Source organism: Rhipicephalus sanguineus, chromosome 7 (genome assembly GCF_013339695.2).
Source record: "Rhipicephalus sanguineus isolate Rsan-2018 chromosome 7, BIME_Rsan_1.4, whole genome shotgun sequence".
Lineage (NCBI taxonomy): Eukaryota > Metazoa > Arthropoda > Arachnida > Ixodida > Ixodidae > Rhipicephalus > Rhipicephalus sanguineus.
The window spans coordinates 106,640,905-106,655,088 of record NC_051182.1 but is presented as its reverse complement, the minus strand read 5'-3'; the positions used below and the strand labels follow the sequence as shown (position 1 = coordinate 106,655,088).

At 45.5% G+C, this 14,184-nt stretch overlaps 1 long non-coding RNA gene across 1 annotated transcript in view; it reads right to left on the bottom strand.

Annotated features, from left to right (window-relative positions):
- The window catches only part of LOC119399709 (uncharacterized), a 47,669-nt gene extending 37,246 nt beyond the window's left edge, over positions 1 to 10,423 (bottom strand). Inside the window, exon 1 of the long non-coding RNA XR_005184935.1 lies at positions 10,342 to 10,423. This is a non-coding gene — a long non-coding RNA (uncharacterized LOC119399709). The remainder of the gene's footprint in view (positions 1 to 10,341) is intronic.
- Between the last annotated feature and the right edge of the window lie 3,761 nt (positions 10,424 to 14,184).

Sequence of the window (14,184 nt, the reverse complement as noted above, 5' to 3'; positions counted from 1 at the left end):
CAGCGCAAAAAAGTATATACAGCGCACACTGAATAGACAAGGACAAGCACAGCCCTCCAACTGAATTTTATTACAATAACACACAAATATGTAGCCTACCGAAAAGAAAAGATGAGACCAAATGCTTATGCTAAAAACAAAAAAAGGGCAAGAATGAAACCACAAAAAGCAAGTAACTACCCCGGAACACCACGTGCCGAAGAATCCAAATAGGCCACTTCTTTTTCCGATAAGAATATTGAAGGTTTACTGATGCAACTTGCTTTTGCTATTGTTGCGACCTCAATGATGATTCTGGTGCCTACATTAGGGTGAGCCGCAAGAACTCATGCTTTCTCAAACAGGGGCTGGCAACCACATTCCGAACAAGGAGTGGCCAATAAACTTTACTTCAGTCCTTTGCACCGCAAATACGCCATATCTCGTCAGTATTGCCGGCTTTTCTATAAATTTCAATATTTTGCCTGTGCTTACAATGTACAACTGTAGATTGCCTTCATGTTACATGGGCTTCCTGAAGATCCACACTATAATTGTTCCATGCACGTGAGACAAACGAGGCGCGAAGAAAGATTTGTTGTCCCATCATGGCGAACCACCTTCGATAAGCAAGCCATATGACAGCTTATTGTCTTTGCTGAATAAGTGAAATGAAGACAACTTAGCCATTACTTCCCATACTAGTAGCCTTATTAAAATGTACGGCCAGCAGAAGGTTTCCTGAGCAGAGTGCCATATCTGTGACTTTCGTTTGTTTCATATTTTTGCCTCATCTTATGCGTTGACATATCACACTAATTAAAATGGAAGCATTTAGTATCATAAATAATTTTTTTTGTGAGATGATCGAACACTCACATGCATTTATAAAATATGGCGTTGGGTAAAGTTACGTTTGTGAACTAAGTAATATCATTATTTCTTGAAGCCGCAGTGAAGAAGAATACAAAGGTCATTAAAACAACAGTGACTTGGATAATGACGAAATCAAATGTTATTATTCTTAGGTAATGTTTTCGCAACCGCTCTATTGGTGTTCAGTAAGTTTCGTATGTTCGAGCACATCTTTTAACACAACAACCTAGGTGGGCATGAAGTAAAGAAACATAACAGCAGTAACATAAAGTACGAATAAAATATTGCCGGGGATGAGCCAGGGTATAAGAGCTAGAAAACAGTTTTCTATATAAAACAATAATTTGCTCCCTCCAATGCAAATGACTGTCTGAAACAACTCCTAATTATTTAAATGTATCAGCCTGGCCATATTAAATGTATTAGAGTCCAATATTTGTCTACTGGAGCGAAACATGATTTATTTAGTTTTGTCATCATTTATGACTAGCAAATTTTTTAAAACTGTTTGCCTGTCGCAACTTCGCTACCTGCGTCTACGTTCATGGACATGATTTGTTAAGCAAATTACAGAACAGCAAACTGCCAAATGTAGTCACAAGCCTTCGTCATCCACAGTGTCTTTTTAGCCATAGTCCAAGAGTGAGCAGCAGAAGTCAACATTATCAGGTGGTGTGCAAACAAAACAAAACGTCGAGGGGTAGATAGAGCAGCGAGCGGCTGCTTAGGCTTAACTGCTTAAGTTTCACAATTGATATTTTTTTGCACACAATGTCATGTGAACAAAAGTTATGCTATTGGTCTTTGAAAATCATCTAAATATATTTGAAGCATTGAAAGCCAGAATTGGGATTTATCGGCGGTGTTTTTGCCATATTTGCATCTAAAGTTCTCGTTTGTGGACACCAAATTTTGCCCTTTCACTTGTGGACCCGCGTGAAATGAGATTTTGCCAACTGTATCCCTTTTATTGCGATAGCAATTAAATGCGCACTCTCGGAGGATTTTTGCCGTCGCCGTCATGTCCTGGATATGTAGATGTATGTATATATATAAAAAAGGCACAAAGAAAAATAAAGCAGAAGAAAAAATTGGCCGCGTATCTGCGTGCTTCGCTACAAATGTCGTCTAAAGACGATAGAAGAGGCGCTGCGTGAGATATGGACGCCATCTGTCAATACGTCGGGAAACATGAGTGCTGTGTTGCGGGCTGGTAGTCCCTGCGCAGCAGCAGGCGAAGACCGGCGGTGACCAACGCGACCGGTGGCCGGGGACGCCAACCAGCCTGAACACGCAGTTTGGCGCGAAGCGCCGAAGCAGAAGAAACGTCCGCACTCAACGAGTACTCTCCACACACTCTTTTATTTACACGTCGCCTAGGTAAAACAGGAATGTCAGAGCGGCGCCCCATGGCATTCGTACAGTGCAATACTGAACCGAAACACAACAATGAGCTCGTGCAGAGGGCACAGAGGAAGGCAAGTTTCAGCGCAGTCGCATTTTCAGCGCAGCTTAAGAAACTAGGGTCTCTAGAATTACGTATCTATGTATTTTATACTAAAGGAACACACCACCTAATACTTACCTAGTGATGTTGCGCCTCAGATATGCGTAATGTTTGCTTTTTGATCAACAATGTACAGTATGAACCTAGTCAGCCGTTCAAGATGGCTGGCCCTTGGGCAAGTGGTTCAACTTTGGCCGGGTGGCTGAATTGAGTGACATGCCGACAAACAGAAAGACAGAAAGACAGATCAAAATTTCTGCGTTTAAGTTCCCCAAGAAAGACTATCGTCTTTAAAAAATGCCCCCACCTCCCCGAAAGGAATCGTGAGGAAATGCGAATGCATTTCTTGCGCCGAGAGTGCACGGCGTAGTAATTTTAAGGGCGTAAAGCTGGACACATCGACGCGCTCAAGTGTCTCCCTTTTGGGCGCCTCTTTCAACGAACGCTTCCTACGTGCGTTCGTAATCACCTGGTGGTGCACGTTCCTCTCGTATTCAGATAGTTGAATGCGTTGCTCGTTCTTTTGTTATCAGGCTGGGTTTTGCCGTGGTTGCTTTGTTTGTTAGTCTTCTTGCGTGTGATTTCTGCGATTAAAAAAACCACAGCATATCCACGGAGTGAATGATGATGAGTGGGCGAAGCTGGGGAGGTTCATCGGTAAACTGTGAATCTTCCGTGAATTCTGCCCAGTACATCATCACCGACGTGAGATCGGGCGCGTTTATACTAAAGGTTCGATGAGTTATGACGACTTGCAGCTCACTTTAATTTTACATGTACGCTGTGAATTTTCGTTGTTTAGAAATTCATTGCTTTAGAAAACATCTGGCGTCTTTCGTTAAGCAGCTGGCGTCTTTTCGTTTTGCTTTAGAAACATCTGGCGTTCTTTCGTTTTGCTTTTAGAAAACATCTGGCGTCTTTCGTTGGTTTATTTCATCAATCAACGGCGTTTTGAACAAAATTTTTATTGTTTAATCACGCACAGGAGAAATCTCACCAGGCACTACCTTGGAGGTAAACAATGGCTGCTAATGGGAATGAGAGACAGAAGAAGTCGGCTTTTAGCTAACACTTACACTTCTACTTCTAACGTTTCCTACTGGAACATGCCAATGGCTGCTAATGGGGAATGAGAGACAGAAGAATTCGGCTTTTAGTTAACGCGCACGCTGCGAATTTTTTATTGTTCAACAACGCACAGGAGAAATCTCCCACCGGCACCACCTTGGAGGTCAAGATCTGGTACTAGCGTTACGACTGGTTACGCACTACTACGAGGGACGAACGGGTGCCGCTTTAAGGAGCTTCGCCCCTAAAACCAGTTGAAGTGTAGCGCCTGTCTTGTGTCGTTCTCCTCTTTTGCGTCTACGTTTTTTGCGCGTCGCCCACAATGAGAATGGTACTGTTATAGTGCATACTTAGAGGACAGAACCTATTAGGCCGGACAACACAAAAACACACCAACCATTTTTGGTGCAATAGTTCACGTTTAGCGACAGTTACTGACGCTGCTTCAGAAGTGTTTACCTTCAGCATACTATAACTCTTTATAAGCGCTGCGGCGGAGATGAAATGATGTAATTATTCTATTGTGGAGCCCTTCTCATAGCAGGAACGGTTTGCTTAGTGACTTCATGGTCGCCGCAACATGCCGTCTTTGAAACCGTTGATGACGGCAATAGAACTGCGGACGATGAGAAAAGCGGAACAGTTTTGCACATAGTCATTCAAGATGGACTCGTAAGTCAAAGGAATTTAGTTAAACTAGCACTACAAGTACGTTAGTTTGGGCGGGTCTTTAAGTAATAACATCTTCCACATCTTCGTTTAGCGGAGCATATTCATTGCGATGATCAAAAAGCTGACTCACTTTCACAAGCGCATGCACTTCTCACACGCACGAGGTCATCAGTTTAGATTTGCATCACAGCAGCATGCATGCTGTTCTTGCTTCAGCGCTTGAGCACCCTGGAGGCGTCAAATCGCTTTATAAATACATTTTGGGGTTATTAGTTAACGCATCCTACATACTGAAACTTCTCGTGGTTAAAATGCACTCGCTTTCATTTGCATAAGATGTGATATAAGCGAAGTGCTGCAAAGTGACGTGTTTGACAACCCACCATTTTGTCAGGAGGCACCATTGCTTGGCTTAGTAACTATCTTCTATAGCATATTTATATGCTGCGTCATTGCATTCTTAAGCCATGTTCCTTGTTCGGCGACTTCTCATCACCTAATGTCTCCATCTTCTCCTCATCTTCTGCCTTATTTGGATGTGTGGTCCATGCATTATACGCATTTCATTGCCATAGATTTTCAAACCACGTCCTCAGTGCTGTCACGGTTGATACGCCACGCGACGGCCACAGCTTCTGCGATAGCACAGCTAGGCTTCAGCTATAAAAGAGGGTTTATTTTTAATGGAATATCAGAAATATTGTCAAAGGTATACGTCTCTCGGGGTACCGCCGCGTTCCAGGCCAATTCAGTAACAATAGGTAGGGGTGTGCGAATAGTGAAATGTAATCTCGAAGCGAATTCGCTTCGAATAGTGCCGAATAGCGGCCAAAAATATGGAATATCGAATCGAATATCGCATAAAAATTATGTTATTGAAAACTGAAGAAAGAACGGTAATGCTGTGCTCCATCGTCATGAATGCTCCAGGCCTAAAAAATGCCCCCACCTCCCCGAAGGGAATCGTGAGGAAATGCGAATGCATTCCTTACGCCGAGAGTACACGGCGTAGTAATTTTAATGGCGTAAAGCTGGACACATCGACGCGCTCAAGTGTCTCCCTTTTGGGCGCCTCTTTCAACGAACGCTTCCTACGTGCGTTCGTAATCACCTCAGGGATATTGCCACCGCCTTCAATGCAGCACAAACGCGTTTAGAACGCGCTGTTTTCAGGCTGTGCCAAGGCAGCACAAACGCTACAAACGCGTTTCAAACGCACTGCATTGAGGCGGTGGCGCAGGGAGGAGAGAGAGCGAACGGCGAGAGAAGGAGCGACGAAGCACTGCGGCACTGCACCTACCCTCTCCACACACGCGGGAGCTCAACGGGGAGCTCCGCCGAGCCAATGCAACACCCTCTAGAATATATTTTTCTAGAGGGTGTTGGCCAATGCCACCTAGAAAAAAATTTGCGCTGGCCGTGCTCCCGCGATGCGAGCGCCCTCACACGCCAGAGCGCGCTCCTCCTCTCCACTCACTCTCCGCTACTCCGCCCGCACCACCTGCTCCTGTTGCTAGGGGCGAGGATAAGCGCGCGCGCCCGCAGCTGTTGCTATGGGAGAGGGAGTGAGAGCGGAGAGGCGCGCGGACAACGCCGGATGCCTTACATAGCCCGATTAAGAAATGCATTCGCATTTAAAATCTTCGGCCGCGCGTTCACAGCAGCGTTTTAACTGCGCGCCGGAACTATGTCAGTTTCTGAATAAGTGGTGCATTGCGGCAGTGGCGACTGCACAGCGTGACCAAAGTTTCACATTTGAAGCCAATCACCGAGGGCTTCACGAGCCAAATTCTAGATGTTTCACGGCGCTTGCGGCATACGCGACCGAAACGCAAGAAGAACGTGCCTTCGTTTCGGAAGCTAAGTTGTGAAGGGCTTGATAGTTCACTTGTGTGTTCTTTTGGCTTACGGAAATGACATAATCTCTTTTAAAATAAGCATGTGGTCGCTTTGAACCAGGATATCGGTGAAAGCTTTAACGAAATGCGTACTGTGAAGGCGTTAGCGTCAGTGTTAGCCATCCCACCCTAACCAAGTTGCACCGTTGGCCTTTGTCGTGTTTTAGATATTCGACATGTCGAATTATTCGAAACTTCGAATACTAGCTATTCGAAAGTCGAATCGAATCATTCGATTAGGTATTATTCGATTCGAATTCGAAACTCGAATATTCGCACACCCCTAAAAATAAGTCTAAGTGTCCGATCGTGCGATTTTACCTCGAACTCTATGCACGCATGACCGTCCCCGGACAATTTATTTATTTTTACTAAGCAGTTTCCCATTGTTCCAATTTGCGAGCCCTACCTAACAACTCCCGTCAGACTGTCCGAATATGAGGGCTTCACGCTCTCCACCTACTGAGAATACAGTAAAGCTGCTGTGTCCATGCGCAGTGACTTGAACAGTGTTCATAAGACAATGTCACCTGTCGAATAAGCTCGAAAGGGCGGCTTTGTACTCAGAGCGAGACCGATGTACTTCAGCGGGTGTTGACGCCCTTCTCTGTTCGAAGCGACATACCTCCAAGTTGTTGCTGAAAAAAGTGAAGACCTAACTCAAGAACAACGCCCTTACCGTGCTTCCCGCAGCCAAAGAAGGGGGTATTGCTGTTCCTTCAATTAACCTTTTTCAATGCAAAAGGAAGCAAAGCTCTTTCTTCGGCATTTAAATGTCATATTAACGTTGGCATTTCTAAGATAAAATCTGAGGTGAAAAAACTGTGCGCGAAGCTTAATCTCGCTCATCTGGATAGCGGCGTGGCAAACTGTAAAATCAGACATTTTCTTGACCTATTCTTCAGTACAATGTACGCAAGAAGAGGTATTGTCCGAGGGGCTCGTTTTCTGCATTATACACAACTAATGAAACCGACAGACGATTGAGCGTCTTAATTGTCTGTCGGTTTGATCAGTTATCTTGAGTTCACAAACACACAAGCCAGAAAATTCATTTCGTTTGATCATATCAGAAGACAGCACTTGACAAAAGTGCATAGCGCTGTTTTTGCAAAGCAAGCTTGGCCTTTTAGTAGCAGATAAGCCGTTTCTCGTCAAAAATTCAGATGATATTTCAGTGGCCGTTTCATAAGCTTGGCGTGGATCTGTAAAATACATGGCGTACCAAAGAAGATCGGAGTGCGGGAACAGTAGTCGCTCCCGCTCAGAAAAAAAAAACTAGCCTACTTGCACAAAATGAAAGTTTCAAACACAAACCGAGGCTATTCAAAGAGGCTCAAAAATTCCATCGTCACGTGTGCAGAAAATGTCGTCTATCAGATACTTCTTTCATGTGGTTCGCAGAACGTTGGTAAAACTGGCAGCTGTATTAGTTATATGCTCCGGGAACATGTTCGTAAGGTAAAAAAATCACAGTTCATGCTTTAGGGCGAAGCAATGAATGCGATAGCAACAAATTGTTTCCTCTCTGCTTGAGGAGCAATCGACGGCAGGCCTCGCACGCGGGTTGATGTTATCGTATGCCTCCTCTGTGTGACGGAGATGACCGGCTCGTTTCATGTCTGCTTCTGCTGCGTTTGTCTCCAGCGCTAGCAATCTTTTACTGGCGGGTAGAACATACGATGCACGGGGTGATGTTGCTATCGATTTTGGACTTTATATGGAAAATGACGGCGACGCCAACGCCGACGGTGATAGCAAAAAACCGCCGAGAATTTCCATATAAATGCTATCGCAATAAAATGGTCGCAATGGTTTCTTGGCCTTGCACTGCAGCGCGTGTGGCTGCAAGCCGCTTTTTTAACAGCGAGTCATAATACGGAAGAAGAAAAATACAATACGCGACAAATCATCCAGGCCGAAAAGATTTGTAGATGAGGCCCTGATAGTGCCACCAGAATCTTCATCTGGCATTGTGAAGAGAGGTTAATTTCATGAGGCTATAAAATGTTCGCACAAGGGAAGTGTGTGTGTTTTGGATGTTTTTTTTTTTGTTTTTTCATAGTTGGGTGGCATATATCGGTACGCTTTCCGAAATAAACTTTGTTGAAAGTTAGCGCTTGTCTTCGTCTCTTCTCTTGTCCTGTATCTGATTTTTGCGCTACAACTGCAATTATCCATGGTCATGACGGAAGCCGCTGATTGTAAATAAATTCACTGAAGAGTTCCCGGTGTTTGTTCCATGGAGTTTTATCTTAGGTTAAAGTCTTTTAAATCTCGCTTTATAATAAATAATAATAATAATTGTCGGGGTCTTACGTTCCGAAACCACGATATGACTATGAGGAACGCTGTAGTGGAGGGCTCCGGAAATTTCGACCACCTGGGGTTTTTAACGCACACCTAAATCTAAGTACACGGGCCTCAAGCATTTTAACCTTCATTGAAAACACGGTCGCCGCGGCCAGCATTCGATCCCACTATTTTCGGTTCAGCAGTCGAGCACCTTAACCACTAGACCACCGTGGCCTAGGTCAAATTTCGCGCTTGTGCGAACAAAATGACGTCACTTTTAGCGCGATAGCGTTAAAGAACTCATTTCGCTGAAATGCCGGCGTCGTCGTCGGTGTCGCCGTCGTTGGTTGTCAGCGAAAAATCATCATCTTGTCTGTGACCGCAAAATCGACAAATATGCAAAAAAAAGGAAAAAAAAAAAAACTTCGGTTCGAGTGAGAATCGAACCGAGGCCGCCTGCGTGGCAATCTTCTTTCTTTGTGCGAACGATTTATTGAGTGGAACGCCCTAGAAGCAGAAGCTGTTGAAACAGACAATATAGAAATGATACATTCATTGCTTGCGGGCTGATTGTCTCAAGTTCATTGCCTTTGTATTTTGTGCCTCATTATTTTCTTTGAGCCGGTTGTATTGATGTTGTTTCTTTCTTTCGTGTTTGATACATTTTATGCTACTGTTTCTGCTTAACGAGATCATTTCACGTACAACTAATTATTGTTACCCACTCTAGTACGTTCTGGCGGCCTAGTTGGTTCAAAGCTTTTAGACGTTATTAAACTGCGCGGAAAGATGAGGACACAAGTAAGGAACACACAGGGCTCGTGGTGTTCTGTATGTTTCTTGCTGAAGCAAGACTGAATGTTGGGCTAGTTGGGGATACATAATGGGCAAAAAATACGCGCAGACGGACGGGACGAAGAAATGGTAACACAGAACACCTGTGTTACCTTTTCTTCGTCCCGTCCGTCTGCGAGCTATTTTTGCCCATTATGTTTCTTACTCGTGTCCTCATCTTTCCGCGCAGTTTAATAACGTCTAAAATACCCACTTTAAAGTGACTCCCCTGGAGTCAGCAGTATTTTCAAATAAATAAATAAGACCACAGCACGCATGGCATGGCGTGGCATGGCGTCGCTCACGCATGGAACAAACGGGACTGCAGCCCTTGTTTTGCAGGGTCCACGCTCAGCGGGTGCTTCCTAAGCCAGCTGGCGTGTAAATGGAATCAATGACATACGCGGGGTACCTTTTGTGCCGCGCGAAAACGTTGCGTGCAACACGGCCTTACGCTCTCGTGTACACCGTTTTTTTAGCCCGCTACTTTTGTTCCTTATAGTTATACATCATGTCTATTATCGTGCAATGAAAATCTATCTGTCTAACCACCTCTATGTGAGTAGTAAGCTGATGTCGTCTTTTGAATCGCGCGACACGGCCTTAGTACTTCTTAGGGGATCGTCGTCAGATAAGACTTGCTGCGTTTACTAAAAAAGATGTATGGTGCCCTATGGCGTAACACCATCTTCCAAAAAGAGTGGGGGCTTCTGACACGGAGCGAGTGCGGAAATAAGGGGTCTCTACGTACAGTGTGAGATGGGCGATAGCAGTCCCGATCCGTCAATGACCTGCCGTAGCGGTTCGAAGAGATCCGGCGAGGTGTATGGCAGAGATCTCGCTTAGCTTGAGAGATTTACTGGGATGGACACCCAGCACCTCCTCTACGATATGGCTGCGGTTAAGGCGCAAGTCTCCTTTACAGCAAGCATGCCACCCCACTACTGCGGTCCTATGTTCTTAGATGGGCATGTCGAGATTAGGAACGTGAAGCGTACCCAGAACGCTCACACGCGTTTTTTTAATGTGTTAAGCGTGCTAAGTAACAAAGCCTTTTAAGCATAAATAAAATAGATTTTAGGCAAATCCATTTGATACCCATCATTCTCACGCCAGGTGAGCTGTCATGTTTGTAGCTCGCGGGGACAATAGCGTTACAGATTTCTGTAGCGATTACTGTTGGAGAGATTGTGTCTTTGTAGCAATACTTACAGAGCAGAGGTTACCACGGTGGCCAATAGAAAAAAGCAGAGGTTCATAGATTTGCTTCGCATGTTGCAGTCACTCAGGCAGCTTCAAAAATGCTTACAGCGAACACGATGTTGCTCTTTATAAATGCGTGACACAGGTAAAAGAAAAAAAAAAGGTCTTGCAGCGCTTTTCACAGCAGGGGGACGATGCTCATCCACTCTTCGTAGCGGCTGTCTTGTGAGTCATTGATACCAGAAACAAAACAATCAAGAATATATCTCTCGAACATTGAAAAACACGGAATGCGTCTGCTGCAGGCAATTTAGGATTGAGGAATTTCTGCCTTGTAATAAGTAAATATAACACAAGTCGACTATGTTTAGTTGTGGGAAATTCGCAACGACAATGGCGTTCTGCGGGAGACAGTGGATACGATGTCTGAGTCGTAGGCCTGCGCACGGGCGGGGGCGGGGGTAGGGGGCGGGAGCGGAGAGGGGGGGGGTGACCGCCCCTTCTCCCCAGTCACCTGATGGGAGGGGGGGGAGGGGGCAAGGGGGCGCGATGTGTTCCCCATACTTTTGCTCAGTCGGACCTGTCCCGTCACGCAGGTTTTTGACGATGATGGCGGCCGAAGGCCCCTGATGTTCCATTCCAAGAACTGTTTACTTGCAATCTTTACTCTCGGAAAACCAGACACCAAACTCAGACCATTGTGAGAAGCACGTCATCGCTTCATTTGCATTGTTTCATCTATTGTGAAGCATGTTGTACTTTGGTCTCTACTAGAGGGGGGGGAGGGGGCTCTGCAATGACCCCCCCCCCCCCTTAGAGAAAATTTGGCACGCCTATTGTCTGAGTTATAGAGCCATTTCCTAAACAGTTCTATCTTGGTGGAACGCGGCTATTACAGCGGCAGAACGACGTGGGACTTCGCAGAAAAGAAAGCGTTATCGCTTAAAGGCGAAACGTCTCAACTGTGCTTTGTCCTGAATTACCAAGAATTACCTACTGCTGGTCGATGCTCTGAATGCAGTCACTATCAGTCACTATAATGCCTTACGAATGCCTGAATGGGGATTCTGACTGCAGTTTTTAGATGCGAAGTATCTTATGGCGGAGTTCAATCCGGTGGTGGTGTGCGGCGTGACCACCCTTACTGCGCATGCGCATACCCTCTCCACTCACCCTCTCCCATCCCCTCCCCCCCCGTCCCCCTTTCCACTCTTCCTCTGAAACGCGGGCTAGACATGCCGAAATTCTCTCCTGCGCAACGCCGCGATGAGCACCAGCGCATGCGCGTCCCCTCCCCCTCTCTCTCCTCTCCTACGCTGCCCCCGCTCTCGCACGCCTGCCGACTGCGTTCCCCGCTCGCCCTGTGAGAATTAACGGCCAGGCTAGAGGGAAGACAAGACGCGCGTAGCGTTCCTCTTCGCGTTCCACGACGCGAGGTCGGTAGCATGCCCAAAGAATGCCAACGGAACGCGACCGTGCAAGTGCTCCGGCTTCGCATCGCCTCATGGTCCCCTTTAGCGGGAGATGGTGTAATTTTTGCTTTATTACCTGTTATTAGACATGTAGGTCTACATCAAACAAGCACATGAAAGTAACGACAACAAGTTGAGTCAGTCCTACTGGACAGATACAAGGCGGGATTTTATTACGATCCAGATGCCCGGCCTGCACGAATGTATTTTCCAGAGTGCCTGCCCACGTTTGTGGAACTGCAGAAACCTCAGGAGTTTGTACCTCAGTGGTTGTCGAGGGTAGAACCCTTGACAGCGCTCAAGAAATTTCGAGGTTGTGTCAGAGCCACGCTGATCTATCTATCTATCTATCTATCTATCTATCTATCTATCTATCTATCTATCTATCTATCTATCTATCTATCTATCTATCTATCTATCTATCTATCTATCTATCTATCTATCTATCTATCTATCTATCTATCTATCTATCTATCTATCTATCTATCTATCTATCTATCTATCTATCTATCTATCTATCTAAATAACTTTATTTGGTCCTGAGGAGGCGATGGCCCCCTACGGGGCCACGCTGGTGCTTGAAAACTCATTTGCAAAAAGACCCTATATAGGCATCATGTCGGGCAAGGAATCCCGTTCACCTGTGTAGTATAGCGTGCCAGAAGAGTAACATAACAACGAGACACCACACAATGCTAATTGCGCGAGTGTGTGATTTAGCGCTTCCCACCCACTGCAATGTGATGATGATGATGATGATGATGACCTTTATAAATGGCTCACACCCACTCTGGGGGATTGGCCAAGAAACAAATAATTTATAGGTAAAAGTGGTCACATGTGAAAATGAATTATAGAAGGTTAGAATATATTATTAATGCTAATTTAAAAATTCAGAATCAAAATCGCCCTGATTCAATTAAGAATTTTTGTACCGCGGAACAGACATCCCGGTGACAATGACCTAATGAGGAGGCTCCCAAGGATAGAATATTCGAAATAATGAAATCCAATCTAATACGATTAAGCGCTGCTTTGAGAATGTTTTTCCTCGGTAAATTGAAGCGGTGACATGATAAGAAATATAGTTCAATTGTTTCGTCCTGGTTACAAAGCGAGCAAATGTGCTCAGCCATTTTCATCGTCATCAGCCACATACATCATCAACAAAGTGCACATAATACCTTACAGATGTGTAGCGGGTACCTAGCTTATCCACAGAAAGACGAATAATGGCGTAGTGGGTGCTGTCCTACTCCAGAAAAAATATGATTTATAGCGTAGTCGATACCTTACGGGAAGGGAAAACTTCAAACACAGTTGGCCTTGCCCCAACGCGAATCGGCGCTCAGAATTCGCATTGGGCAGTATCGTAATCGTCGGTGAATTTTATTGCGATAGCAATTATATGGACAGTCTCGGCTGGTTTTTGCCGTCGCCGTCACCGCCGTCATGCACCGTATATATATATATATATATATGAGTCCCAAAGAAAAGTAATTCAGAAAAATGCTTCCGAAGCGCGGAATCGGACCAGCGACCTCTTGCTCCGCAGCGCGTGGCGGTAACCAATACGCCACAAAATGCAGATTCTTCGGGTAGCTAACGGCGAGCGTTATATACACACCCTTTACCGCTGGCAAGACTCAGAGACGGCAGGCGCGTATAAGCGTTTCTTCATCACCAGCGAGATGGCGTCAGGAGCGCGACGGGCGCATTTAAAAGTCGTCGGCCAGCTCGCTCGCTTCTTGTACTATTTGCGCATGGAGAACCTTGCCCTTCCACTGTCTGCTCGCGCGGTAGTTCCTGCCGGGGGCCAGATGTTTCTGCAGCGTAGCAGCGCGTCCATCACGGGCCGCTTTTTTTGCTATCGCATTCATTGACTCGCCCTTGCGGCGAAACTGTGACTTTTTTTTAGGAAGCCGATATTTCCAGAATAAGGCACACTGCAGAATCATTATTTAGCGCCGTATCTTGAGTTTCACGGCACACATTTTTGCCTAGCAGGTGAGATGCTCGTGCGTAATCATTGCTCGTGCGTAATCATCTCCAACAGCTCGCGATATACCCGCGACTGGCGCAAAAGAGAGCATAGGTATGGTGACCATCGCTCAAACAAAAATGTACAAGCCTACGAAGCGGCTCCGAGTGGTCACGGCAGTGGTGTTTCTGGTCCACGTGCCTCGAGCAAAACGATATGTGTGGTTCCGCACTAAAGAATGGTCGAGCAATAGTGATGCAAAACTATCGGTAAACTGACCATCGATAGCATCGATAGTTGCTTTGAAACTATCGATAGTGTGAAGAAACTATCAATAGAACTACTATCGATAAACTACCGATAGTATTATCGATAGTGCAATCGACAGTGCTGTGAATA